The 27082-nt window shown below is 37.3% G+C and overlaps 1 pseudogene; it reads right to left on the bottom strand.

Moving 5' to 3' along the window:
* Nucleotides 1–559: 559 nt before the first annotated feature.
* LOC149177711 (glutamine--fructose-6-phosphate aminotransferase [isomerizing] 1-like) overlaps nucleotides 560–27082 on the bottom strand; it is a 41379-nt pseudogene continuing 14856 nt past the window's right edge.

Raw genomic sequence — 27082 nt, 5'->3', positions numbered from 1 at the left:
GAAATCGACTGGGCCGAGTCATTACCGAGTCGGAGTCGGAGTCGGAGTCGATCCTCGGCCGAGTCAGAGTCCGAGTCGGAGTCGTAAAACACTGCTTCAAGCATATGTTCTTATTGTTACAGTGAAGGCTTTAGCATGATTGTTTCTCTGTTGGCTACTTCTCCCCTTCGACTCTCTCCTGTCTTGTTGGTCCTTTGGCCCTTTTTCTGTTCTGCTGGACACTCTAGCTACCTCTGTCTCCTCCAGCTTATTTCCACAATCTTCAACCGCTTGTTCTCTATTTTTGTTGTTGTATACACTCCTGATACCTCCGACTATCCGTTTCCTCTTTTCGCTGGCTCTTTGGCTTCCTCACTGCTCACTTCAACTCCCTCTGCACTGGCTTACCCTTCAGCGTCCTAGCGTCTCGGTCATTGTAGCTTCCTCTGTCTCTGTTCAAGTTCACTGATATTCCAAGGGCACGTAAATTCATAAGAGAGGACCGAATAACACACGGGGAGCACATATTCCAAGTTAAACTGTAACAACGCTCCTTTTTTTTCAATCATCATGGACATACTCAGGACTTTATAGTGTAACGGACATTCCACGTCCCAATCGAAATCACCATTGGCTTTAGTTCAACCTCTTGAACTACCGGAACCATTATCATATGCATTTTTGCCTTCACACCGCCTGCAAGGCCAATATTCAAATACACAGAAAATATGAGAAAAACCACGAGCAAAGTGCTAAGGGCGGACTTCAAAAATATTATCCTGCATCTCTACTGTATCGGGTTTGCCTTGTAATCGCAATCGGTAGTCACCAATCGCCGATGGACGCAATATATATATATTAACTGTGTTACAATTGGACCATCGGGTCTGCTGCAAATATCGCAATCAGCACTTTCGAAAACGCCTAGGCTTTAAGCTCTTGTGATATGGTGGATGCAATATGTCATTAAACCAGAGCACAATGTTGCAGTGGGTCCACGTATATATATATATATATATATATATATATATATATATATATATATATATATATATGTTGCAATTTGCAAGTGTTTAACGTGGCAAGGCTTAAGGCCCGTATACATAACAATATATATGAAATACTACTCGGACTTCACCTGTTTATATACCCGGACATATATGTCGTCGGGTCCGCATATATGTATCGCAATCCGGGGTTTGGGGTGATGGCAAATAGCCAAACAGCCGATTTCCACTATCGCCAATATTTATGTATATGCCCGCTACAATAGTGTATTCCTTGCACACATATATAAACACTGCCTTTCCGCTCCAATAGTGTATTGCATATATGTATGGTTTTTGGCCGCCGATAGTGTTAAATGCATATATATATGGGTTTTGGCCTCCGATAGTGTTAAACGCATATATATATGGGTTTATGCCTCCGATAGTGCATTTGTATGCATTTACACTATATAGCTTCTGATAGCTCCCGATAGTGTATTCTGTGACATATATGGCTCCCAATAGCTCATTTGCATGCATATAACCCTTTTGTGGCATACATTGCTCCCAATAGCTCTGTTTTGCTCTGTTTGCTCCGTTTTCTCCTCTTCTTTGGCATATATATATGGCTCCTCCTGTAGTTCCGATAGCTCTGTTTTGGTATATATATATATATATATATATATATATATATATATATGGCTCCTCCTGTAGCTCCAATAGCTCTGTTTTGGCATATATATATATATATGGCTCCTCCTATAGCTCCTCTTGGTTGTTCTTGGGCATGTATTACATGCAGTGCTCCTTCGATACGGCTCCTCTTGCTCCAATGTGGCTCCTCTGGCTTGGTAGTGTCTTTCAAAGACCTCCTCTTATACCTTCATACCTTGATGGCTTCTGCCTTTTCTGATATGCCTCTCTTGCTCTGATATTCTGTAATATGTTTTGAGATGCCTCCTTTGTTAACTCCTCTTGCTTATGACTTAGCTACCTTGATGGCCTTGCTCCTGTCTCTTCATGGATCTGTTCTGCTTCCCCTTGGCTCCATATCATCATCTGGTATCTAGAATATTGCCATATTGACATCAATGACAACCTAGGTCTACAGTTTTTAGTCAACAACTCTAACAACAACCCTAGGTTCACTTACATTTTATGATTATCAAAAGGATCCTTAGTTGACCCCATATGCTGCCTCGAATTATAGTAGGCAACTATCTATTCTTGTCTAGTCAATCAGAAAATCAAAATTCAATTTTTGTATCTTTTCTTTAGGGTAAATATGAGTTTTCATAGGTTGCATTTGAATTTCCTGCCATAGAAACACCAGACTTACTGGTTGTTTACATGGGTTTTGATTTGGAAAATCATGGGTGATCTCGTACACCTAGAGCACTGATCCCAAACGAGTTGATTGGAATGTGCAAGTTACAGGCCTGCAAGCCCAGAGATTGCTAGAGTTCTCATGAACTCCCTGTTCAAGTTGTTGGATCATACGCTCTACAATAAGTTCATGTCCCCAAGTTGGAGCCAGATGTTACCCACCAAAATGGGTTACCTCATAGAAGAAAACTTTTCTTCTACATTTGATAGCCAGTCAGTCAACCATGCAACCAACAACCCCAGATAGTCACCACAAGCTGATGATATGCCAACCAACAACCCCAGATAGTCACCACTAGCTGATGATATGCCATATATCTCTGTCACTTGCATCAACCATTGACTTCCCACCCATCTGGCATGAGCACATGGACAAAGGTGGGTTTCCACTCAAAAGGTACTTTGGTCATTATTCAATCGGGTAAATCAGTGATATCAGGGCATATGAATGGCCTTCGAGTGGTGAGAATTTTCGAGTGTTTGGTAGGAGTGGAAATTAAGGTGAATTAGTGCCTTAATTCTTGAGAAAGGGTTTTGGGCACACCGGAATTTGATTCATATGATTTTAATTGCTAATGTAACTCATATTTCTTATGGGTATTGTTACAACGTACATATTAGGATAGTAAATGTGCATAGTTATTGTAATTATGCTATTACTGTTATAGCTATGATAACATCAGTTGTAGATTTATTAAATTTTTAAATATTATGTATTGTTACAACGTACATATTAGGATAGTAAATGTGCATAGTTATTGTAATTATGCTATTACTGTTATAGCTATGATAACATCAGTTGTAGATTTATTAAGTTTTAGTTTTTAAATATTAATGTGTTTTGTAAGTTTGATTAGTGCTAATTTTGCTGTAACATCATGTTATAATTTTCTTTTCATTGCATGCATACATACATACATGTGGGACTGTTTTCTAGGCTAGCAAGTGCCTATAACTCTGAGGGACCAGTTTAGCTATATTGGGTAGTCCTAGTAGTGTCACTTGGTCCAATCTTTCAGTCTAGGAGCATTTCCTTGACAGGAAAAGGCATCTAGACTTGACTGACAATCTGGGAAGTGTCTCCTAAATGTTTCACATTCTGGATCCCAAGGTTGACTGATAATCTTATTTTTCTTTCTTTTAATTTCATGCATACATACATATATTTGACCCACACCTATGGGACTGTTTTGTAGGCTAACAAGTGCCTACAAATTTGAGGGACCAGTCTAGCCATATTGGTTTGTCCATGTAATGTCACTTGATCTAATCTTACAGTCTAGGAGGAGTTCCTTCAACCTTGCCTGGAAAACATACTCAGACTCGACTGATTATCTGGGTGGTGTCTTGAGATTGTTCACATTTTGGAACACAAGGTTCCTTCATGTCCAATCGGGTCAATCATCACGCTTCCTTCATGTCCAATCGGGTCAATCATCACGCGTCTTCCGTCTCATTTTAACTCCCTTCTCTCTAACTCCCTTCTCTCATCTTTGACAGAGAATTAGGGGTAAGAAGGTGATAAGATGGATTTAAAATGGCACACTATGCATGTTTGAGTTGATCAACTCGAAAACCTAACAGTGAATTGGTTTTGGAAGTTTGGTTGACACAAATGAAACCTTACGTTGTTATTACTTCTCAAAATTGAACTTTTACCCATCACTTTACTTGACCACATCTCCTTTATCTCATCAGTATATTTTTAAATTTGAACTTAGTTGGCTTTTGAACTTAGTTTGCTAATATATTGGCCAAGTTTTTCCTCCGTTGGACATGTTTCAATCCATTTCATCAACATTCTTAGGAGCTACCTAATCCTTTCACTCAAATATTTTGTTTTTCAATTGTCACTGGTTTATTTCCCTTCCATCAAAGTTAGCAGTCAGATAGGAGTCCCCTTCCACCTTTAACTGTCAAATCTTCAAAGACCAACTTAGCTTCAAGTCTAGGATCAGTTAATAAACTTAACTTAATTGTCATAAATATCACTATCTCATACAAAAGATTAGGAAAACATTCCCTCTGTATGCAAGATAATAAACTCATGGGTTTACCATCCAAACCTAGTTTGGGTTTGGACTTCTTTGTATTGTGAGCTCCTGTAGTTTCTCCTGCAATGGGGAACTTGAGGCACTTATTAGAAATATGGATTTATCTATTGCCATGCAAAGCTGCCATTCCTCAAGGTTTTATGTAAAATGTGCTAAAGCTAGATGCTGATTTGCATGTCTATTGTGTTATGGTCTGGTGAAAAGTTGGAGCACTTCCCATGAGGATTACACAGGTTCAAATCTGGTGGGCATGTTTTCCATGGTAATGCTGTTGATCAAATTTCCCTGAGTTCTGATGTCATGTTAGTTCGACTGAATAGATACAACTCTGTCATGCTATCCATAAGATGAATGTAAGCCCACTTCCTTAACAGAGGGTGATCTACCAACCAAAAAAGAAAAAAGGGGTTGCTTTATATGATTGGAAATTTTTTTAGTTGCAAAATCTTTGATTTTTCGCCTTCACTGGTCCAGCTGTTGATTTCAGAGTGGCATATGTTTGTACGATTCACAGGTCAAAGCTGTGGAGTTGGCAGGTTGCGATTGGGTTCATGTTGATGTTCTGGATGGGCATTTTGTGCCAAATATTACCATTGGACCTCTGGTGGTTGCTGCATTATGACCCGTGACAGATTTGCCACTGGATGTACATTTGGTATAATTGACACTCTTTCTTATATGACTCTTTCTGTTTGAGTGTCTATTGTTCAGAGTGAGCATCTAGATGTGGTCTTTAGATATTTTAGTTTTCGTGTATTAGTTGTGAGATAAAAGATGGGTTGATTTGATAGTCAAATGTGATTACTGTTTTCTGATGTTTATGGATTATGAGTTTATGGTCTTGCAGTTAAATGTGTTAATTGATTTACTAATGTTTCAACTCATTCAATATAGATGATTGTTGAACCGGAACAACATGTACTAGATTTTATCAAGGCTGGTGCAGACATTGTTAGTGTCCACTGTGAGCAATCTTCCACTATCCATTTGTACCGAACAGTAAATCAGGTGGGATTATTCTCTAATATCTTTATTTGAGAGACAGTTTGGTGGAAGTTAATAGCTCAAGATTTATGATGTACTGGTAACTGAATACATTACTAGATACTAGCTAGAACAGCTACAGTAAAAGATGTTGAGATCTACCAAACTGACTTTCGCAGTCTGTTTATAGTTCAGTTATGATGCATTGGCCCTTCCCTTTCAAGACCTGGCATGTTAATATCATTACTCAAGAACAAAACTGCGATTAAATTGATATTGCTTAGTTCACAGGCATGTGTATATGGCACAGAGAATCACATAGATTAAGCCCTTTAATGGTTATTAGTAGTTATGCAAGTCTATGCAGCCCACTCAGACTTCATGAGGATAAATTTGTGAAGAACAATCCTGATTACCAACATTTTTGTTTTGCTATAAATATTTTTGGATAAAACCATGTAGATTTGAAATTTAGACATTTCTGGTGAATGCATCACCCATCATCGGGGATAAATGTGGAAAAATGTAACTAGGTCCGGTCTTCATAATTATCATTGTACTTGTATCAATATGTATTTCATGTAAAAACAAAAAGAAGAAAAATAAATTTATTATTATTATTATTATTTTCTATGTCAAAGCATGTTCTTCATGCTTCTAGGGTTTATTGAGTCAATAAGAAAATTTGTCATGAGACAAAGGCCCATTTGGACTATTTATAGGAAAATAATTTTTTTATTGAGTCAAAAGAGTCAATTTTGTCACCACAAGACCAAGTCGGCCCTTCAGATGGACAAGTCGGCCAACCCATGTTAAAAATAGCAACAAGAAATTCCAATTTAATTTGTCCTTGAATTAAATTGTCAATTAAATCGAAATTCTTTTCTCATAACAACTTGTAATAGTTAATTAAGTTAAATTGACTTAATTGACTTAGGAAATTCGAGTTGGAACTCTATCTAGAGTCATGTAGAGTGATCCCTAAATTTTAGGGGCCCAGGTTGAGTTCTTTTGAGTTGTAATTAGATAGCTTAGTCTAACTGAGTTATAGTCAGTTAAACTAGTTCTAACTGTTGGAGGAACTAGTAGAGATCTAGTAGTGGAGTAGTGCACTAGTGCATCACCAGTGCCACACCAGTTAACTGAAGATTCACTCATAAATAACTCATGCATGTCAGTTCAGAGGAAGACCTAGTTGAGATTAGAGTTCAAGGACAGTGTACTATCAGTTGTATAATTTTCCGAGTTGTACAGATGGTGCATGCAATCAGTTGAGGACCTATGTTTGGATTGCGCAATTATGGAGAGTGAATTTCCCAATTAAATATGGGCTAATTCCCTTAGGGATTGTGCAAAGAAGTAGGGGCTTAGCAGGTAGCGAAATTGGCTGTGTGTTGGCTTGAGCTGGTTTGTGAAGCAGAGAGATAGATTGTACCAGTGCAAGAATTGTTCGGGTTAAACAAGAATTTTATTTTCTTCTCAGATCTCCTGGTTAATGCAATATAGATAGTCGGGGTTTTTAGCAGTTGCTTTCCCCAAAGAAATATTGTGTTATGTGCGATTGATATTCTTCCTTTCTTGCTTATTGTTTTCATCGATCAATTTTGGTTTCCGTTGAAGAGTAGAGTAGATTTTTGTCTTGTGTTTTAGCATATCACATAAATTGTTGAATCTACAATAGAAATCTACATGGTATTAGAGTTGAAGGCAGTATAGAAGAGGATAATTCGAGGTTGTTGTGTAGTTGAAATCGAATTTGCAGGTCATACTTTAGAATCAACAATATGGCTTTCCACGGTTTGAGACTTGAGTATGCCTTGGAGGGTAGCTCGAATTACATAGCTTGGAAGGACAAGATGGAGGCAGTGCTGGAAGACAATGGCCTCAAGGAATTCATAGATCATGACATTCCTAAGCCTCCAACATCGGATGTTAAAGATTTGGTTGAATGGAGAAAGTGTGTGGCAAAAGCGAGAAGGATTATCTTGGAAGGAGTTTGAGACCACATTGTCTCGAGTCTCCATGGCAAGGATACTCCATACTTAATGTAGAATTCATTGATGGACCTGTTTCAAAATAGCATTGACCATAGGAAGTTGGCACTGAAGGACAAACTCAGAAAGATCAAGATGGAGAAGGGCGACTCAATTCTGAAGTATTTGACCGAGTTCACCCATTGTCGGGATGAGCTTGGAAGTGTCGAGATTACTATTGCCGAAAATAATATGGTGAGCTTAGCTCTTCTAAGACTTCCCAAGCGCTGGCACAGTTACCAAGACTCAGTTAATGGGAGGGAGAAGCTTCCAGATTGGGAAGGTTTGGTACAGGTAGAGATTCAAAGGAACACTAGAGACAGATCCTCATCAAAGAATGATGACGAGGAGAATTGTGCCTTAGCAAGTAAGGTAAAGAAAGGGAAGGGGAAGTCATCCTATTCCAAATCAAATTCTTGTCATGGCAGCAAGAAGGACATGTCGAAAGTCAAGTGCTTTCACTGTCACGAGCTGGGACATTTTGCCACAAAGTGTTTGCTCAAGAAGGTCGATAAGAAGCCCTCAGGAGGAGCAGTAGGTGAGGCTCTTTCCTCACAATTCGAACTGAACTTTACCCTCATCACATGTATGGTGTCATCGATGATGGGTAGTGTATGGTACCTGGACAGTGGAGCTTCTATCCACATGATTAATAACAAAGAGCTCTTTAGTAACTTGGAGGAGAAGGATCTCTGCATAACAAGATGGGTGATGACAGGAGGTATAGCGCTACCTAGCTCGGTACAATTACTTTAGAGAGGGAGTCGGGTTCTCCCCTCACTTTGTGAGATGTTATGTATGTTCCTGGTTTGAAGAAGAACTTGGTTTATGTTGCCATGTTGGAGGATAGAGGCTATGATGTGATATTTAGTAAGGGAAAGGCGTTCCCTCATCACATAGCCACGAGACAGGTGAAGAAGATAGGGGTTCGAGTAAAGAATATCTACAAGTTGGAGGTAGAAGATTGTGATGCCTTGAGCACGAAAGTAGAGAAGGTACAAAGCCGAGACATCGGTGAGTTGTGTTACAGGAGGTTCGGTCACTTGCATCATGGCGCTTCGAAAATCATGCAGCAAATTTCTATTGGTCTTCCCAAGGGTACACTAGAGTAGGTTGACACATGCAAAGGGTGTACATTGGGAAAGTACACCAAGGCTTCCTTTCATGACAAAGACAGTCGAGCACAGGCAATCCTCGATCGAGTCCACTCAAATGTGTGTGGACCGTTCTCGACAGCATCCATGGCCAAGCACATGTATTATGTTATATTTGTTGATGATTTTTCTCGTAGATGTTGCATCTTCTTCATGCAAAAGAAAGATTAGAGTTTTGCAAAGTTTTGTGAATTTAAAGCATTGGTCAAGAAAGATACTGGCAGAAAAGTTAAAGCTCTCAGGAGTGATAACGGTGGAGAGTATGTGTCGAATGAGTTTAAAAAATTTTGTGCATCAGAAGGCATTCGACAGGTGTTAACAACACCTCATACCCCACAGCAGAATGGGGTTGCTAAAAGGAAGAATAGAAGCATTGTAGGGGCAGCACGAGCGATGTTGCATGATCAAGGCCTACCACTACACTTGTGGGCCGAGGCATGCAACACAGTTGTTTATTTGCAAAACAGAAGCCCTCATCGAATTCTTGGGATGAGTACACCAGAAGAGGATTTTTCAGGAAATAAACCAAATGTGGGTCACTTCAGGATTTTTGGTTCATCAGTCTATTGCCATGTAACCAAAGATGCACGGAATAAGCTTGAGCCAACAACAGAGTTGGGGATATTTGTGGGGTACACTGATACACCTCACAACTATCGGGTGTACCTGCCGACCAACAAGATGATAGTGGTTCGCAGGGATGTAAAATTCGATGAAGAGAAGGTCATGAGATGTTCCCTTGAGAGGGAGCTTCAGCTACATGCGGTTGAGGAACTTTTAGCTCCTAAGGAGGAACCTCAGATTGATGTGGAGCATCCACATGCAGAGGATCAGGGAGTGGAGACACCCACTAATGCAGAGTCTTCTGAAGATGGGAGAAAGCGCACCAGAGAGGCTGACAGGTTATTGTATGATGCTAGAGAGAATGTGGGAGCACCCACATCACAACGCAAGTAGAGGTCACTAGAGAGGTACACTGGATACATGGCTCTTATGAGCAGATGTGTAGAGACTGAACCATTTTCTTTTGAGGAGGCAGTGCAACAACCAGTTTGGGTTGATTCCATGGTTGAGGAGTATGACTCCATTGTCAGGAACAGTGTTTGGGATGTGGTCCCAAGACCAACTGACAAATCAGTGGTGAGTTCCCGATGGCTTTACAAGGTAAAGCAAGCAGTGGATGGTAGTGTGGAGAAACACAAGGCCAGGTTTGTGGCCCAAGGTTTTTCTCAAGTGGATGGGATTGATTGCAATGATACCTTTGCTCCTGTTGCATGGTACTCATCAATCAGATCCATTTTGGAACTGTTAGCATAGATGGGATGGAAGATACATCAGATGGATGTAAAGACAACATTTGTTAATGGCAAGATTGAGGAAGAGGTGTATATTGAGCAGCCTGAAGGTTTTGAGACCTTCAACCAAGAGTCGCATGTGTGTTGACTCAAGCGAGCGTTGTATGGGCTAAAACAAGCACCTTGTCCTTGGTACATTAGGATCGACAGCTATTTCACTAGGTCAGGCTTCACCAAAAGTGAAGCAGATGCAAACTTTTACCATATTGTGGTTGAAGGTAAATTGTTGATTATTGTTTTATATGTTGACGATTTGATTTTGACGGTGATAATAAGTTGATCAAGTCTTGCAAAGAGGACCTTGCAAGAGAGTTCAAATTGAAGGACTTGGGGCTCATGCACTACTTTTTGGGCATGGAAGTATGGCAAGGTGATGAGGAACTTTTTGTCTCTTAGGGCAAGTATGCCAATGAGATATTCAAAAGGTTTCATATCGAGAGCAGCAAACCCATGGAGACTCCTCTAGCAGGGAATTGGAGGAAGGAGGACGCTACTTCCGGTTAAGTAGTGGAAGCTACTATTTACAGGCAGTTTGTGGGTTCACTCATGTATTTGGTGAATACACGACCGTACATGTGCTATGTGGTTTAACCAACTTATTCAAGCAATGGTTAAGCCGACCACGTTGTGTTGGAAGGCAACCAAACATGTTTGAGTTACCTCAGAGGCGCTACTCAGTATGGTTTATGGTACAAACTAACAAAGGGAGTGAACCTTCAAGGCTTCACCAATGCAGATTGGGTAGGGAGTCCATCTGACAGGAAGAGCACATCAGGAGGGATCTTCAATATTGGGTTAGTAGTTGTTTCTTGGTACAGCAAGAAACAGAGATCAGTTGCACTCAGTTCAGCAGAGGCAGAGTACATGGTTGTTAGTCAAGCAACTTGTGAGGCTATCTGGATGAGGAAGATTTTGGTTGGTTTGTTTGGTCAACAGATGGATCCAACTGTGATTTACTGTGACAATCAGAGTTGTATCAAACTCTTTGAAAATCTAGTTTTTCATGATCAGTCCAAGCATATTGATATCTGGTATCATCATCTTTGAGATTGTGTGCAGAGGAGAATTATGTTGTTGGAGTACATTCCCATAGAGGAGCAGGATGCAAATATTTTGACAAAGGCATTGTCAAGATGCAAATTCAAGTTTCACAGAGGCAGGATCGGGGTAGTAGATAATCCCTTTCTTGTTGAGAGAGAGTGTTAAAATTAGCAACAAGAAATTCCAATTTAATTGTTCCTTGAATTAAATTGTGAATTAAATCAAAATTCTTTTCTCATGGCAACTTGTAATAGTTAATTAAGTTAAATTGACTTAATTGACTTAGGAAATTCAAGTTGGAAGTCTATCTAGAGTCATGTAGAGTGATCCCTAAATTTTAGGGGCCCAGGTTGAGTTCTTTTGAGTTGTAATTAGATAACACAGTTTAACTAAGGTGTAGTCAGTTAAACTAGTTCTAACTGTTGGAGGAACTAGTAGTGGAGTAGTGCACCAGTGCATCACCAGTATCACACCACTTAACTGAAGATTCACTCATAAATAACTCGTGCATGTCAGTTCACAGGAAGACCCAATTGAGATTAGAGTTCAGGGACAGTGTACTATCAGTTGTATAATTTTTTGAGTTGTACAGATGGTGCATGCAATCAGTTGAGGAACCTATGTTTGGATTGTGAAATTATGGAGAGTGAATTTCCCAATTAAATATGGGCTAATTCCCTTAGGGATTGCACAAAGAAGTAGGGGCTTAGCAGGTAGCAAAATTGGCTTGGATTGTGAAATTATGGAGAGTGAATTTCCCAATTAAATATGGGCTAATTCCCTTAGGGATTGCACAAAGAAGTAGGGGCTTAGCAGGTAGCAAAATTGGCTAAGTGTTGGCTTGAGCTGGTTTGTGAAGCAGAGAGATAGATTGTACTAGTGCAGGAATTGTTCAAGTTGAACAAGCATTATATTTTCTTCTCAGATCTTCTAGTTAATGCAATATAGATAGTCGGGGTTTTTAGCAGGTTTTTTCCCCAGAGAAATAGTGTGTTATGTGTTATTGATATTCTTCATTTTATGCTTATTGTTTTCATCGATCAATTTTGGCTTCCGCTGAAGAGTAGAGTAGATTCTTGTCTTGTGTTTTAGCATATCACATAAGTTGTTGAATCTACAGTAAAAATCTACAGCCTATAAGTTGTGTCTCTTCATATGGTCAAACAACTATATAATGGCAATTGTGCTCCACATCTTGGCAACCAATTCGATTTCTGCGAAAGAAACAAGAAGAAAATCAGCGAAGTAAAAGTAGGAGAGCAAAGTCCAAGGAGAAAGAAAGTCTTGTTTTCTACCCTACTCTGTCCACATGTGCGAGTATTCTTTGTGGTTTTTTAGAGTTGTTATAGGACCAAATTTTTAGGGGATGACCAGATTTCAGAGATTTGATAAGCGTTGACTTTGATGACCTTTATTTGGTGGAAGAGAGTTGGAGGAGGGTTGAATTGGGTTCTTTGCGACTGTCTTAGTCTTGTTATTGGGTCTAAGATATCTCACTTTGATCTAATTCTATAAGAAGAGGATTTTCTTGGGTTTTCCCCCTTGTGTGGTTTTTAACCTAGCTTGGAGCTTATTCTCTTTGTCAATGCAATCAAAGAGAATAGTTGTTAAATTTAGGTTAACATGTTCTTGCTTAAGATCAATGTTGCACGAAGCGGAGACGAAGCGGGGACTTTTTTTGGAAGCGGGGACGCGGAAGCGTCATTTTCCAAAAATCTAGGAAGCGGAAGCGTTTGCGGAAGCATCTGCTATATATATACATATTTTTTTGCATTTATACTCAAAACAAACATCCCAAATACCAAATTAGTTGTAGAAGACATGAAAACATGCATATTTTTGCATAAATCAAGATAGATATAACATCCATTGTACATTAATGATTATTATTCGAGCATCAACCATCTAGAATCTAGATTCTTCTCCTCTTGACTAGCCTTTGCCTCTACCTCGATTGTCTAGGGATATTAGTCAACATTGCCCAATTTTGATCAAACTACCTAATTCAAGACTTAAAATATGGTAGAAAAAGCTTAACATGCTTGATCGATGATTTTGACTTGATTGAAAGGTAATTTTTTGCTAAGGGCGTGCCGCGTGACAAAGGAGTTCAACAATTAACACCACCAACACTAGGGTACATATAGGGCTTGGTGCTCTTGATTAAATGCTAATCGCATACCTTCATACTTGATATAATCTAATGAAATGCCACAATCCCATTGATCCTGAATTCCTGAAAACTGTTAAGTCTGCTGAATTTTGAATAGGCAATGAAATTCTATTTTCTCCATATGAAGTCCAATGAGGCTGGAACCACTCTCAAACATCCTGAGTCATTTCATGGTAATGTTAAAAATTTAAGTAAAAGTTTTCATTTTCATCCGTTTACTTTAAGAATTTAACATTACCATGAGGGAGCATCTGCTATATTTATATTTTTTTTGCCTTCATTCCTCACCCTAACCCAAGGTGGACACACCCCCAACAAGCAAACTCACCTAAAATTAAAAAAAAAAAAAACAATTTTCTAAACAGCGCGAAGCTTTTCCGGAATCGTATGGAAGCGTCGTACAAAGCGCGCTTCGGAGGCCTAGAAGCGGCTCTTCTGTACCACGCTTCCGAATTTCCAAGAAGCGGCAAAAATTTCGGAAGTGCGCTTCCGACGAAGCTTCCTAGGCGCTTCCGCACGGGAACCGGGCGGGGGGGGGTGGGGGGGGCGCTTCGTGCAGCATTGCTTAAGATAGTTACTTCAAATTCCACATAACCCCATTTTGTTAGTCCGTTTCACTTTTATTAGCATTGAATCATTATCACATTGATAGCAACTTAAGAAATAACATATACGATCGAATCAGAAAACAAGCCAAGAAAAGAGAACACAAGGATATGGCATAAGCTAGGGAAAAACCCTTTGATCAATTCTTCTTATTATTATAATCAAATTCTTCAGCAGAGCAAGAGAGAGAGTACAATAATTAAAAGGGTGAGATTGGCTTGTCAATTTGGAGATCCATTAACATTGCCTTATAATTCAGTTGCAATTCAAGAGCAGACAAGATATACCCTCTAAATCTGGTGACAAACTGTAGAAGAAACTTGTTCTTGATAGGCCTGCTTTGGTTTTCTTCCTTTCTGAACATTCCCACCATCCACATTTATGGAGATTCTAGGACCATCATTGATCATGTAAAGGGCAGCATTAAAATAGACCAACCAATGCTACTAGGATGGCTCAGCCAGATTGAGAACCTATGGGACTCTCTAAGGGACTCAACAATGCAACATATTGGACAGGAATATAATCAAAATGCAGACCATATGTCCAAGATGGGACTACAGGATGAGCTGGATGGGATGCACATTGAAATAGTGATGGGAGACAGCAAAGTGGAAGCTGGGATACTTCTGCTTCCGGGTTAACAACAACATTTCCAATGGGGATAAACACATACAAATTTTTGGTTTTTTGAGACACTCGAATGGTGAATATGGCAAATGTTTTCATTTTAGTTATTATTTTGTTTTTCGTACATAGCATATATGATATGTAGATATATGGAGGATAACCCGTTTTGGAACAAAATGAACATGGTACAGAATATATTTTGATCTATATCTGGGTATATACTGGCATTTTTCTTAGAATGCACATAAGAATAGCTACAGGCATATGGTTTGGAACTATGACAATATATGGAAGAAATGGGCGATAATGATATATATCATTATCGGTTATATGTACTGTTTTTACTGGAATATATAAAAACAGATGTTTTTTTCTTACTGAAAAAAAGATTAGAAACTTACTTTAACTTTTACGATTTGCCAAGTTGGCCTTACGTATTCTTAGTGGGAGCTAGCTAAGTAATTACATCACTTTGTGCTTTTCATAAACCCGTTTCAACCCAGAGAGCCAGAGTAGATTTTCAATTATGAAACCAATATGAAATATATTGTCCAGAAGGGAGCACATTGATGACATTTGAAGATTATCATTGAGATTCGTGGGAATCACAAAATAATACTGCAACATAATCTAATAGCAAAAATATTAAGTGTATATGGTGTACACAAATATCAAATACATCTTCATGGACTGGAATAGTTTGAACTTTGAAGTGGTATCGAACGTAACAGTCAACAGATAATGCAACATATTTGAACAGAAGGATGCACAATACAGCTGCACAACGAACATGATGTGCCAGAACTTTTTGTTTCATCTTGTTAATTTTACTGCAATTTTTTTTTACTCATTCTACATCCATCATGCCCATGACAAAGCTTGTAATAACCGTGCTCTTCACCCCACGAATTCTTGATGATCCAGTAAGGTCTGTACCCCAACCTCAGCAGTGTGAATCCTTTATGTCCATACCCCACCAAAAGCACTCCTTGGTAGTGCGAAACCTTTATATCCATACCCCACGAGCAACACTACATGATTTATAAATCTCTTGCAACAAGTTAGAGGACATGGGACACCTCCAATATATGTTTGCCCTGAAATATGCATTAAGTCCAACCGGAAAAGGTACCACTTTGAGGTGAGGATCTTTCATTGTTACCCTCTTAAGAAGGGAATGTGCAATTCAGAGTCATTTTATAAACTCGACTCTATTTTTAAATTTTTTATAGACTTTAATTAAAATTGATGGCATTCAATTTTGTTTCTCACTGAAAATGGGTCTGGTAGACATAATTAAGTGTCAAAGGACGAGAAAAAGGTAAACATAAACAGCCAAGTGACTCACCATCATGGTTTTCTAACATAATTTAACATAATTCAAAGGTGTAGACAGAAATATACATACCTCCCAAAGGTCCGTGGTTCACAAGGTTGGCTGCAAATTGCTTCTCTGCAATTTACTTCTCGTCAAGCGGAACGGTAGTGAAATTTATAACTTTAGTAGCTACCAAATCAGGCTTGAACTTGCAATCTCCTGGTAGAATTTTATAAAATCACTTGATCTGGTTCATTATTTTTATTAATTAACTTGCTATGGCTTCCACCAAGAATTTATCACTTGATCTAGTTCATTCTATTAACTTGCCTTGGCTTCCACCAAGGATTTTATAAAATCACTGGACTCAGTTCATATATATAGATTGAAAGTTGCATTCTCATGGAGTCCAGATCATTGTAGACCTATCCAAAATTATTTATTTACACGCTATTTACACCTCAATCTATATAGAATGAACAAACATAGCAAAACAAAGAAATACAACAAATCTATCAGTCCACGTAGAATAAAGAAAGGCAGAAAAACAAAGAAATACAACAAATCTATTTGTTTTAAGTTGAAATCATGAAACCATATTTTGTTATTAAATCATAAAGTTCAATTATTTGTCCAATTTTTGTGTTGATGGATATACATGTTAGAAATATTATACTCTAGGCAGGCTAGGTCGACCTATTTTGCTCCACTCTGCTCACCATTGCAATATAATGTCTTGCTTCTTTTAAAATGACATAAGGCCATTCAAGTCAATATTTGAGAGTACAGGAGCATGTCCACTTCAATTTTGATGAGAGTAAGATATAATGCATTCAAGTTTTTGTTGAAGTGAGTTTCTCCAACATGGGTTTTTGTTGGTGAACTTCTCCAACAACATTGCAATGCTTCCTTACGCTCCGTGAATTTAGTCCTAAGAACTTGATGATGAAAATTGACTTGACTGAAATAATAATTATTCAGTGGGGTGGTAAATATTCTAAAGAAAGCAGATACACTTATGCTAGAAAGCAGATGATCACGGTAAGAAATGCTTCCATGATTTGTCTTTGCATTTCATGTATTTCTAATTCTGAGTTGGCCACTCAAAATCTTCCTTATGAGACCTACAGAATGAAAATCCAGAATGTCTACTTTGGTGTCTTAGAAAGCAGACATTCAGTGGCTTCTTATCAACGTCATCAAAAGGATAAATTTTCTTGCTATATGCCCTAGCCTTTGGGTTGTTATTTGATTCATCTTTAGTGGAACTTAGCAAAGGTCCAGTCTGAATTGTGGCATTCCACAGACAAAAGCCTTTGAAGATACCATTCTTTAAAAGGCTAATATTGTCTAGATAGTTGTTTTTCTGTTTCATCATATTCCGACTGATTTTGATTACCAATAGTCCTTTCAAAAGGACCCCAATTTGACATATTATTTTCTTCAAGTAGATTCCATTCATGGTTTAAATAACGACCAACAGGAAATTTCTCTATTTGCAAATTGTTCATTGCATTTGATGCTGAGGTATAACTATTTGAAAGCGAGTTGTTTTTAGTGTGATTTTTTTGAAGTTTTTCCGGTGGGTTTTTCTAGTCTAATTTCTCTCAAATTTGGCAGGAATTTATTGAAATCACTAGCTTGATGGATAACCCTTGCACAATGGAAGTGCCTCAGGAGTTTTTGAGGATGTTGAATCCATATATACAGTCAAAAAACCAGTTTAAATAACACAAATCAAGATTTCACCTCAATTTTTTCCGTCGGATTCTGGCACCAAAAAGTCCAAAAAGTCGCACTAAAGACGAAAGTTGCTCAGCAGAAAAGAACTGATCCGAAGAGCTAATATTTGCAAATCAACAGGACATTTCTCTATTTGCAAACTATTCATTGCATCTGATACTAAGGTATAAGTTATAACTATCTAAAAGTTGCTTGACAAAAAACTAGTCTGAAGAGCTAATGTTTGCAGAAAATTAGGGGATCGGGAAAAGCTTGTTGAGAGGACTTCATGATCATCCCCATAGTTTTGTTGTTTTCATATGTAGTGCTAGCTTATTTGTCAGATGTTATTCTTGTCTTCCCTTCTGTTGCTTTGGGATCGGGAAAAGCTTGTTGAGAGGACTTCATGATCATCCCCATAGTTTTGTTGTTTTCATATGTAGTGCTAGCTTATTTGTCAGATGTTATTCTTGTCTTCCCTTCTGTTGCATTCAAAGCAGTATTCAAGCATCCAAAAGTGACAGAACAGGTTGATCTTGAGGATTCACTTCCAAAAGAAGTAGATGATGAATCCTTAGAAGAAAAGCTTTACAATCTAATTCCACGTGAAACTTTCTGACAATGATTGCATTATTCTGTTAGAAGCTCCACGTTGTTGAGAAGCTCGGAGATTTTCGCCACTTTCTTCGTATATACAGGACCGAGTCCACCCTGCCAAGCTTTCACATAGGTAAGAAGTATAGGATACATAAAATAATTAACAAAACTTTTTAATTTGACTGTGAAACATCTTATAAAACCGAAAATCCTAGAAACAAACCTGTCCAAGCATTATAGCATTCAATAAATACATAAGTGAGTGAAGCACAACATGCTTGAAAAAGACTGGCCTTCAAAAGAATTTGAAATAAAAATGATGTGAACCTTGTGATCACAATCTGTGAGCTACTACTAGTAGCTGAGGTTTAGAAGTTTTCCAACTCTTGGATGAACTAAATGAAGTAATGACATGTAACAAAACTTTCCTAACACACACAAATAAATTAAATCTTATAGTTCCACTTAGACTAGTTTGGCCTGTTATACATGTGTTTGTTTAAGGGCCTCGGGCCACTTTTGGTCTGTTAGGCATGTGTTTGACCTTTTGATAATGAACAAACCTACATAAATACAAGTGTCAGGTGCATAAATGCAAGTCTCAGGTTCGAACCCCCAGTGGATGCTTTTGAAGCCAGGGGCAAGTCCCAGGCGGTGATTTCTACAACAAAGTTTTGACCGCATCTATAAGTAGCATTTCCAAAACGATATGCATATTTTAGAGTAAGCCTGGGTATAAAGTAGCATGCGAAGCTGAGGTGCTAGGAAACCAGTTATGGTGGTTCAAACCAATCTCGAAATTTAAATGCCCGCTCAATTAATGGTTTTTTGGTTGATACTTAAAAGACAAGTCCCTCATGCTCACAGCTGAAAAAGATGTTCAAAAATTGCAAATTTGGGGGGATTCCAGGGTAGTTAACAATTAGATGAAGGGGGTCAACTCTTTAAAATTTTTATTGTTAAGACCTGTCTTTAGGGATATTAAATCTGTTGAGGTTCTTTCTGATGGAATCTCTTTTCAAGATGCCTACAGGGCAAAGAATGAGGTGGCTGATGAGCTCTCTCCGATCACGGTTCACCATCCCCTTTTTTGATTTTTCTCACGTGGAATCAATTCTTTTGTAACTCACTACAGTTTTATGCACACCTAAAGGGATCCTCTATTGACTATGTATCCTACAATTGTGTGCTCTCATATGAGCTCAAATACTTGTTGAACTGTTATAACACAGTCTTTGGATCTGTTACTTGGATATGTATGGACCTGTAGGTGATAGAATGAGGTCCGTAACCTGATCATATTTTGGATTGTATTTGTATATGTTTCATTGAAAGGGATAATCCCAGCAGGATTAAATGACTTTTCTTATTCTATGGATTCTGACGAAGGCTTTCACGGCACACTACTAAGCATACGAAAGATGTAATCGTGTTCTAATAAAATTATGATTTTTTCATAGAATTACTGCAATTCCGAAAACATTTTTTATATATGTAAAAATGTATGCTTTTTCAACCTCCCTCTGATAACCTTAGTCACCACTTCTGACAATTTTTCCCAAAGAAAATTTTCAAAATTCTTCAAATCTCGAGCACTGTCAAATAAAATGGCGAGTCAAAAATCGATTAGTAAAATATTTTTTTATTTCATAAAACAATCGTGAAGAGTCATGTTTTTTAACTTCAAAACTACATCTGTTATAAAGTTCATAAAATAATGGTTTAGAATCAGTTTTTTCAAATTAAAAATTGCGTAGATATATACAATTATGCAGTCTAAAATAATGGTTTAGAATCAGTTTTTTCAAATTAAAAATTGCGTAGATATATACAATTATGCAGTCTAAAATTGAATTTGACATGTTTTTATCAGCTTTGAAATTATAAAAAAAATATTGGTATTCGTTGATTTAACAAAATTCAATCAGTATTCTTTGCGGAAGATAAGGCAATTTTATCACTATTTTTTGCATTAGATAAATTTTTCCATATTTTAGTGTAATCAAATTTAGACACCAACATGAATCAAGCGACTTGATTATTGACAATTCTAGAGGCACTGGCTTGAAAAAAGGTACCATTCTTTTTGTATATGCTTGACTTGAATGCCTTGTACTTCACTGATACAGTTACAGTTTTAATGGGAAAATGGCAATGGAAGTGAATTACGTGTATCTACTACTTGTGCCATCATTCGTTTTCAAGGAAGCCTTGTAAACTTACTTGGCAAGTCAAAAAGTCCATCGAAAATTGCCTCTCTACATGATTGACTTGAAATTGAATCCTGTCCAACAGCCAGGGCCAACATAGCTATTACTGCTATCTGACTTGTATAAGCCTGCAATCATCATAAAATTACCCTGATATAATGAAAAACTTGATAATGGAATCAAAATGGAAAGAAGAATCAAGAGAAAATTTGAAGAAGAGAAAGGTATATTACCTTGGTACCAGCAACACCAATCTCACACCCAGCATTGATATGAATATCGCAGTGTGTTTTCCTTGCTATGGCACTACCCAGATTCCACAGTATTTGTAATTCCTACAGACAATGCTCCTTTTCTCAAAGCATATTCTAATGCCAACAGAGTATTGGTTGTTTCTCCTGACTGGCTGACAAATACTGCGGTATCTTCTCTATAAATTGGTCCTTGCTCTATCTGGTAAATCTCTTGCAAGCTCCATCGTCATGGGGACACTTTCATGTATAAAACAATGCACAAACCATTACTATGTAAAATCTTGAAATGGAATCTCATTTATAACTCCAAAGGTTTGAAAACATTCACTGCGGTTTGTCCAATACCATGCTTACATTTAAGCTTACCAGAAAGCTCCTCAACAATCGATCTAGATGCCAAGGTAGCATTATAGCTTGTACCAAAACCAATGAAAACATTCTCCTGCACCTCCTAATTGTCCGTAAATGATCCTTGATTCCACCTAAAAGAACTCCCTTTAACTTGTTGTCCCCTCTAATTAGCCTTCCTCTCATTGTTGTTGCTAATGACTTTGGTTATTCATGAATCTCTTTTTGCTCATATTTTCCCTTTTTTATTTGTTCAAAATCCATCCAAGATGGATAGATCACGTTCAATAGAATTAGGACGTGGTAAACAATTGCATGTTCGTGTTTTATTTGTTCAAAATCCATCCAAATACATTCAATAGAAGTAGGACGTGGTAAACAATTGCATGTTCGTGTGATTCATGTGTGGTAATTCATTGACACATTGCATCTTTTACAAATGCAAGCACATGTTTCCTATGTATTGGTGTCTCTGTCAATTTGATACTTGGATTAAAAAACTAATATGGAAGATACATCACTTTCATTGATGCAAAGAATATCAAGTTTCATCTTCTAGTAATCTGAGCTTGTGATCTTGAAAAGCAATGTCTCTAGCATTAGATGAGATTTTAAAGGTAAAAGAATCACAATATTGTACTCATAAAACACAGATGACATATCTTAATGTGAGCAACTTCCTTATCCTCAAGGACCAATACTTTTTTTATGTTTATTTAATGCATAGGCATTACTAGCAAAGAACAATTCTTTGGGATTTCCATTCTTTTTCAGTCTAATTTTTCCATCTTGAAAAGCAGCTCCAATTTTTCCATCCTCAAGAACTTCCTAAAGTATATGTATATAATAAGAAGGTGTTGATTACACTGATCAGTGAAAAGCAATGCTTATTTTCTATAGAATATTAAGCTTTGCATTAGAAGTATCGCTTATTTTCTATGTCGAACAAGTATAACTCCATGGCACAAAGCACTGACCTTAATGCCGAGCAACAATGGGTTGTCGCGCTTACATGCAAACAACTCATTAGGGTAGTGTGGACTCTTGAAAATAAGAGCATAGGCTCCTTCGATTTTCCTTGCAACCTCGATAACAACTTGGGTAAATGGAACATTCTCACTAGTTGAAATTCAAATACTCATAATCCCAAGTAAAGCACACAAAACTCATATAGAAAGGTGTTGTAAAAAAAGAGAAATGGTATGTTAGTAATACCAGTCATTAAGCAAAAATAATATATCAATAATCAGGGTAAATGGCATTGTTGGGCATCCTTTGCAAACAAAGGACATAACTATGTGTTAGTATGTAAAACAAACAAGGATTAATCTTTTACTTGGAATAAAAATATTACTATAATAAGATTTTATTGCAAGAAACACCATTCATAGAAAATAATATGAACACAAAATGGTTTGATAAGTTAACATATAAAAGGGAATTGAAAGGTGAAAATAAAATTTCAAACCAGTGAATTGGGAAGCTCAAACAAATAGACTTAGATCTTTCAACGAAATAGATGATAGTACAGTAAGGATTCAAACAGTGGGCTTATGAGGAACGGGCACTAGATGCCTCATGTCTCAATCCAGGCAAAATATCAAATAAATCCCATTAAAATTTAAGGGAAACCTCACACACAAAGCTATTTTATAGACACCTTCAGATCTTATAATCAAATTGCTCTGATCCAAACACTGTAGAACTTAAACAAAACCCTTCCAAGTCCTTTTTATGGACTCCATTTTCTAATTTACTGGAACATCCCAAGGACTCGTGCATATGCAGTAATACAAAGGGGATGTCGAAGTATGGCTTATACTTTCGACTTCAAATATCAAAAGAAAGCAGTGATAGGAAAATCCTAGCAAAAGAAAATCTTTGAAAGCCTAGGCTCACCAAATTTCTTCTCAAATGATGAAATCGCTAGATTTAAACCCTAACCAAACAAAATTGGCAACTTGAAATGCAACAACTAAGATCAAATTAAAATCTTACCTGAGAAGTAACATTTAGAAGATGACACCCAAAAAATTGAGTTGTCGATATCAAATATGATGGTAAACATCTGAGGTTGAGTTCCAATTACAATGTCTCCAAAGTATTGGGTGTCCAAGTAATTCTTCAAAGGATTATACTCACCCTTATTAGACCTCCCCACAAACCAAACTTCCAAACGAGTGCATCTACATAACAATTGTTATGCATCGAAGCTTTGATAGTACATAGGGTTTTAAGGTTCAGTGGCTTCTTCTTTAGCCCAATCCTTACAAGTCAATCATCAACACAAGAAACAAAAGAGAAAAAAATACACCAAAACTAAGAAACACATAAGTATACTCCTCTCCATCTTCAAAAATTTTTCCGTAGCAAATAGACAAACACCACCCTCAAATTAGTGACAAAACCCCATTCCACTAAACTTTAGGCCAAATTAAACCAATTTGGGTATAAATCTAGAAATATGAATAACCTAAGTTGTTTATAGAAAGCATCCTTCTAAAACTTATAGGAAAGCAAAATTCAATGAAATTGATCTCAAATTTTCATCAAATTAATTAAACGGGAGCTCTTTGGGAAGCTCAAATTAATGATGACTCTACGAAGATGGTGTCATTACTTGGATGTGATCACTAGCGAATTGCTCTTCTCTACGATAGCATTGATACTATTCTTATGGTCTCCTTTAAAGAAGAGCCTAACACAAGGCAAAAGGCCAGAGATCGGGACTTCTAACTTTAGTTACTTAACCCTAGTTACAGAAATTATCAATGCTTAAAATCAGTGAAAAAAAGATTAAACCAGTTACAAATATAATGATCTCACATACCTTGAAAGACAAAACCACTTATCGAAGAGTATTGAATTCTAGGATGATATCTATGCAGCTTCTTCACACCATTGGTGGTGGGAGCAAACTTATGAGCAGCCTCAAACACTAAAATCCTAAGTATTAAAACCCTAACAATTATTAACCGAAACCCTAAAGGTCAAGACCAAAACCAAAAACCCAATCAACCATTGCAGAAATAAGTAAATTTGAACTTGATTGGAGGCAACCACTGACCTTGGTGGCAAGTTGTTTACTTGGTATGACCCATTGAGCCAAACTAAACCTTTGAATAAGGATTTGAACTAACATCTTATGTAATAAAAAGGACATTACAGAGAAATTTATAAGAGAAGTCGACATATCTGTCAAAATTAAGGTCTCTGAGAGGCGAGCATGCAAGATCCAAAATCGACACAGAAATCAAGCTCGTGATCATGAATATCAACACGAGAACCAAAGAAGCAATCTTCCTATGGCCTTGCCATGATATGGCCTTGTCAAGCAATGTCCTTGCTTTGTGAACCTTGTATGTAACACACGTAAGGTGGAAGATGCATGTTTGCCACGAAATAGGGAGACCCATGCCACATAACTTCAAGAGTGGCATAATAAAGAGGCTAGAGACAAATCTCCATAATCATCTGATGACAAATAATAATTCAATCATCTAACATGAGGTCGACGATTCAAATTAGCGGCAGGAGGGGAGTTCTTCCCAAAGGTAACACCTTAAATATGCAATAAAAAGGACATTACAGAGAAATTTATGAGAGAAGTCGACATATCCATCAAAATTAAGGTCTCTGAGAGGTGAGCATGCAAGATCCAAATTTGACACAGAAATCAAGCTCATGATCATGAATATCAATACGAGAACTAAAGAAGCAGTCTTCCTATGGCCTTGTCAAGCAATGTCCTTGCTTTGTGAACCTTGTATGTAACACACGTAAGGTGGAAGATGCATGGTTGCCTCGAAATAGGGAGACTCATGCCACATAACATCAAGAGTGACATAATGAAGAGGGTCTAGAGACAAATCTCCATAATCCTCTGACTACAAATAATAATGCAATCATCTAACACAGGGTAGACAATGCAGAGTAGCAGTGGGAGGGGAGTTCTTCCCAAAGGTAACACCTTAAATATTCAATTATCCACAAATTTAAATTTTAATAACTTAATTATTTATCGTGGTCTCTTATAAATATTTAATTATTTTTTTTAAAATGAATTGTTTAAATTTAAATTTAAATTTAATTATCAATAATTATAAAAATTTAATCACATAAAGTATTTACAAATTATTTTTTTCACAGTAATGAAATATATGGAATGAAAGTATATTTCAAAAATAGTTATATCTTGATACTTTTCAATTTAAATTAAAAATATTATAAAATTAAATTAAAATAAAATGCATAACAAATATTTTGATTGCAAAAATGAATTATGGTTTTTTGGACATGTGTTATGATTGATAAACCATGATATTGACTTATAATAAAATTTTCCATGATAAGATAGGAGTGAGAATCCATGATTAAAAATCTTGTTACCTGTTTTGTTTTTAAATGGATATATGTTTAATTCATATATTAATTTGTTTTATAATTAATATTAATTGTAATGATATAAAATAGGGGAGGCAAGAGTGAGGGGTTATCTATTGCCCCGATGAAGACATAGTGATACAATATGCATGGGGTTTGGGGAATGCTACTAATAATCAAGTTGAATTTCTAGCTTTGCTGCAAAGGGTTAGAATTGGCTATCTCAAGAGGAATTTGATAGATAACGGTGTATGGAGACTCAATGATTGTTGTCCAACAAGTGTGTAAACTGAAAGAGAAGTCTAGTTAGGTCCAAATCCTCTATTCTGTAAAAAATAAGCTTACAAATAGCAAAATTTGAGATTTTTGAGTTCTTCCATGTCAAGCGGTGTTGGCATTGATGTCAACAAGGTCATGGTGCTACTTGTCATATGCTTATGTTAATCCGATGATGATGTGTGATGAGCGTTTGGTTGTTGCAGTGTTCAGCTGGTTGGTTTGTTGGTTGGCATTGATGTCAAATTGGTTGTGGCATGACTTAGTGGAGGTGATTTGAGGCTTAGTAGAGATGGTTGCAAGGCATGGTATGATGGATTGTCATATGTTGAATATGTTGTTGCTACAGGCAGTTGGATTGATGCTACAGGTGTTGCATATGCTTCTACATGTGTTGGAAGCATTGGAGATGTTGCTACATGTGTTGGAGGTGCCTCTATCGGTGTTGGAGGCAGTTGGATGACTTGATGTTATTTTTGCAAGTGTTGGAGATGTTATTATAGGTAGTAGAGATGTTGCTACAGGTGCTAGAGTTGTTTGGACAAGTTGTTATTGATGCTTGAGGAGTTGGAGATGTTGGTCTTGTTGATGTCTTGTTCTGAGATTTATGCATGTTTTCATGGTGTCAAAGTGCGTGTCGAGGTGTTTCATGATGTCCCTAGCTTACTCTTGGAGATCAGCTCCAAGTGGTGGCTTAAACAGATGTAAAACTTGAGTTTTAACTGATATATGTAGGGTTCCGTCACAGGAGTCTTGTATATCTAGGGATATACACAAGTTTCCTTCACAAGAGTCATGTATACATCTTGGAAGTGTTTTTCTCCGCGTTCCTCGCGCATCTTAGGTTAATTTGTGGTTTTTTCGACTTTTCTTTTTCAGAACTTTTCATGTAAAGGTCGAAAAAGGTCAGGGAGATTCTAGAAAGTGATTAACAATGAAAATATCTTTTATGAAGTGGAGTGAGTGACTTGATCAAGTCATTGAGCTGAAGCCAGATTGAATCAAGCATATGAACAAAGTTTGTGGAGCTCACTGGTTTTTAGTAATTATTGAGTTGAGCACCTCAGTTCATCCATATATTAGAGGAATCTCAATGATAGTATGGTTGATTCTCTTGATGTGTTGAGTGAGTGAGAGATTGGAGGATTATGTGCAAGTTGTGTGAGGGTTGTGTGATGCATATTTTCTAAAGCAATTTGCAAGTGTTGCAGCAGTTAGCTGAAGCATGTTTCAACCAACATTTTGAGTAGAGAATGAGGAGATGAAGTAGAGATTGATTGTATATCTTCTTGGTGTTTGGTAGTAGCTTGTTTATTCACTAGTTTGTTGGTTGTGTGCAACAGTTATTTGTGAGCATATTTATTATTGCAGAGGGGTTTTTGTTGAAGTATTCTAAAAATTATCTTATGCAGTGTTGATGAGATTGTGATGTAGATTTGGTTTTTGATTGTATGTTTTGATGATATGTTGTTGTAGTGCTCATGTTGAGCAGTTCTCGGTTCCAGTATGAAAATGTATGAAATGAGAGCCACATAGAGGAGAGGAGTTGGAGGACTCTGACGAAATCAATATAAGTGAGAAATTTTCTCA

This window comes from Pinus tabuliformis, chromosome 4_1 (assembly GCF_031772625.1).
Source record: "Pinus tabuliformis cultivar Carrire ecotype Pingquan chromosome 4_1, CPIR1, whole genome shotgun sequence".
NCBI lineage: Eukaryota > Viridiplantae > Streptophyta > Pinopsida > Pinales > Pinaceae > Pinus > Pinus tabuliformis.
The sequence above is the reverse complement of the archived record's forward strand: the minus strand, read 5'-3'. Positions and strand labels throughout refer to the sequence as shown.